General features: G+C 45.8%; 1 protein-coding gene across 1 annotated transcript in view; it reads right to left on the reverse strand.

The window, feature by feature from the left end:
- Positions 1-3950, reverse strand: part of LOC143282242 (uncharacterized) — a 190157-nt gene that overhangs the window by 131086 nt on the left and 55121 nt on the right. The window lies entirely within an intron of this gene.

Here is a 3950-nt window from a genome sequence, read left to right on the forward strand (position 1 = left end):
AATGTGATAGGTCTCACTATCTATATGACTAATCCACAAACATTGCAATGCAAATGTCTACAACAGCTATATCAAACTGCACCTGAACCCAGTTTGAGTAAACCAATTGAATGCCTGGAAGACAACAGATATGTCCTGCAAAAAGTGTTGCCATAGTACCTGTAAGACATCCACTGACATCCTGCATGTATTTTATTTTTCCTTCATTGGAGTTTGGTACAATTAACATAAAAAGACTCTTAATGGTTAGCTTAATATGTCAGGATTATTAACATACTTTTTAAGTGAGCAGTCATCAGGTGAAGGCCACTTTTCCCTCAATGATTTGCTAACTGGACCATTTGGAGCCCGCGTGTAAAGAGGGTTTGCCTCACATGCCCAAATAGCATTGGACACTTCATCAAGTGAAGACAGTGTTCCCAGTCGGTGGATTTACACAAGTTTGCAAGCTGTGCTGATGATTATGTAATATGATGAGAGCTGGATCTGTCTTGTTTTATGATTCATTTGAACTCAAAGGTGATGACAACAGCAGTGACAAAACTGACACCCAATTCATTCTTCAGTCTATCTATTGAATCAGACATCATTTCTGAGTGTATGACCATGCCTGACAGTGAAGGCGTGGTCCTTTCACATCATTTGAGATCAGGGGGAGGAGAGATAGATGTGTGGTGTTAAGACAATAGGTCGAAGGCCAGACAGAGGTGAGGAGTTTGCAATTTACTCCATTTGGTTAAATGTACTTGCCATGACAAACTGATGCAAACCAGGCCTATCTGTTTGCTCCTCTTGGCCAAAATTTCGCAGCAACATGCTAATAGTCCGCTCTCTGTTAGCCAATCAAATGCCATTTCCAGCTGGGGCTAATTAATCATTCCAAAGGCCAGCAAAGAAACACCCCATGTGAAGCACGGCAAGAACTGCAGAGGACAGGCAGAAATCAGGTTTGACATGGTAAGTATATTTAACCAAACTGGGAGTATAATACAAACTTCCCATTTTGGTGTAAACTGTAATATATTGTATCATATCAAACTGATGCAGAATTCAAAGCATAAGGAGGGTAATGCCTGTTGGTTGCTGGGGGAGCCCTTGTAACAGTAACTGCCGAGTTAAACGCGACAAAGGAAGCCCCTAGGAACCATCTGCCCTGAGCATACTGAATTGATAAAGGGAATCTCTGAATAGCAGAAGGCTACCTTCAAAACTTGTCAAACAGGCACAGAGTGCTGAAAGGTGGCTGAAATGGTAATAGCACATGCCTCATGTGCTCTCGTAATCAAGCAGCAAAGGAACTCAAAATGCCTCAGGTTCTGATCTGTAGGTGTTCCAACTAAGCTGTCTGAACCACAAGTGGTGTTCTGTTGACCCTGTTGTAAAGAGAACCATCTACGGAAACCACATATACACCACACCCCCTGAAGGGTATCCTTGTGTAAGGTTCACTCCATGTGGAGGATGCTCTCAGACCTGCTGCAAGCGCCTGCCCCAAGGTTGGTACTGCATGCTATGTCACTGTGTCTTGCTGAGAGCTCAATGCCCTTCTTGTTCACAAAGTGCCCCCCTCCCCTTTTGCATTCATGTAACACGCAACAGTTGTGCTGTCCGAGAATGAGCAGACAGTCTTGATGGCATCCTCCTCTGAGGAGTGGAGTTGAGCCCAAATCAAATCAAATCAAATTATGGTGGTTAGAGCCTCGCCAACCACTAAGGTCAGCATCTACTTCAAGTCAAAGGTAAAAAAAATACAATAAAAACTAGTCACTGCTTCAAGCTCTTCACTCAAAAAAAAATTTTAAAACCTTCCAGACTTAAACACATTCAAATCTGATTAAAATTGTTCACTTCTTTCAAGAAGTCCATTAGCGTCCACAGAGGAAGATCAAGAAACAAAACGTTTTCAGGGAATCTGTCGTGTAATGTCTGTGTCTAACGTCATGCAGATCGCAGCAGTCAATGAACATGTGTTTCACAGTGAGAGGCTCATCACAGAGAATACATCGAGAGGCCTCCTCCCCTTTTAACAAGTAAGAATGAGTGAGAAAAGTGTGCTCTGTGCACAGTCTGCACAGCAAAGACTCCTCCACTCAATTCTTCACAACTGACTGGAAGATTTCTTTTAGGTCTGGATGAATTTGGAACAGCTTGTTGTCCATCTGGGTGTTCCACTCCTCTTGAAATGAAATGAAATTATGGTGCTTAGAGCCTCGCCGACCACTAAGGCCATCTCAAGGCTATCGCCGCATCAATTACTACTACAAGGCTAAAAAAAAACAACCAATTAAAACGAGTCACCACTTCAAACTTTCCACTCCAAAGTTAAAAAAAAAACTTCCATAGTTTAAAACCTTCAAATCTGGTTAAAAAGGTTCACTTCTTTTAAGAAGTCCATCAGCGCCCACGGAGGGACATCACGAAACAAAGTCTTCAAAGAAACCGCCGTGTAATGTCTGCGTCTAACGTCATGCAGATCCCAACAGTCAAGGAGCACGTGTTTCACGGTGAGAGGCTCGTCACAGGGAACGCATCGAGGGGCCTCCTCCCCCTTCAACAAGTAAGAATGAGTAAAAAAAGTGTGCCCCGTACGCAGTCTGCACAGCACAGATTCCTCCTTTCTGTTCTTCACCCCCGAAGGGAGGGTCTCCCCCAGGTCCGGACGGATCTGGAAGAGCTTGTTGTCCATCTGGGTGTTCCACTTCTCTTGCCAAAGATCCTTAACGTAAGTATTGACCTTCCGCTTCATGTCTGTATAGGGTACCAAGGATCTGGACAATTCTTTCTTTACAGCGTTCCTGGCCAGCAGGTCCGCCCTTTCGTTACCACGAATGCCAACATGTCCGGGAACCCAGGCCAACACAACCTCGTATCCTTTCTTCGTTGCGAGAGTAAAAGTTTCATAAAATTCCAGCAGTTTGGGATGAGTGATATTCCTGCAGGCGATCGCCTCCAGGGCTGATAAGGAGTCGGAAAAGATCATGAATCTCTTCTGTTTGGAAGAGAGAACCATTTTTAACCCCAGGACCAGTGCGGTCAGTTCCGCGGTGTATACCGAGCTGTCAGACAGGATGTGTTCCGTTGAGGGCCGGTCAGGAAAGGCGGGACAGAACGCAGATGCGGCGACTCCGTCCTCTGACTTGGAACCGTCAGTGAAGATGCCTTGAAAGGTGGGGAATTTGTGGCACAGTTCCGAAAAGTAGGTTCTGTAGGCCAGAGAACTGGTGGTGTCCTTACGGTACGAGGCCAGATCGAATCGGACCTCAGGTGTTGTAAAGGTCCACGGGGGGCTGTCAGGGAACTTAGAGAAATCTGAGATGCCACCGACATCCAGATCGGCATTTTCCAAGTGCGGCTGAATGCGGAGTCCGAGAGGAGGTATGCAGTTTGGGTTGTCTGTAAATTTCTTATCGAAAGGGTTGTTGAATACAGCATCGTAAGCAGGGTTTGTAGGTTCCGAAAACAATTTCAAATAATAGTTCAGGGTCAGCTTCAGTCTGCAGGTTGGAAAGAGGCGGTTCCCCCGCCTCTGCGTACAGGCTGTGCACAGGGGTGGTGCGGAAAGCACCTAAGCTGAGACGGAGCCCTTGGTGGTGTACAGGGTCCAACAGTTTCAGGTAGGACGGTCTGGCCGAGCCGTATACAACACTTCCATAATCCAGTTTGGACCGGACCAGGGCTCTGTAGAGGTGCAAGAGAGTCCTCTTATCAGCACCCCAGTTCGTGTGTGCCACAACTCGGATGATGTTCAGGGCTTTTAGGCAAGATATTTTCAGCTGTTTAATGTGGCTGAGAAAATTCAGCTTCTGATCGAAGACGACCCCTAGAAATCTGGCTTCCTTGACCGCCGGGATGGTGGATGTTCCCAGACGGATTTCAGGGTCCTGATAGAATTGGCGAAAATTATGAAAGTGGATGCATTCAGTTTTGGAGGACGAAAATGTGAAGCCATT

Source organism: Babylonia areolata, chromosome 1 (genome assembly GCF_041734735.1).
Source record: "Babylonia areolata isolate BAREFJ2019XMU chromosome 1, ASM4173473v1, whole genome shotgun sequence".
Classification (NCBI taxonomy): Eukaryota; Metazoa; Mollusca; class Gastropoda; order Neogastropoda; family Buccinidae; genus Babylonia; species Babylonia areolata.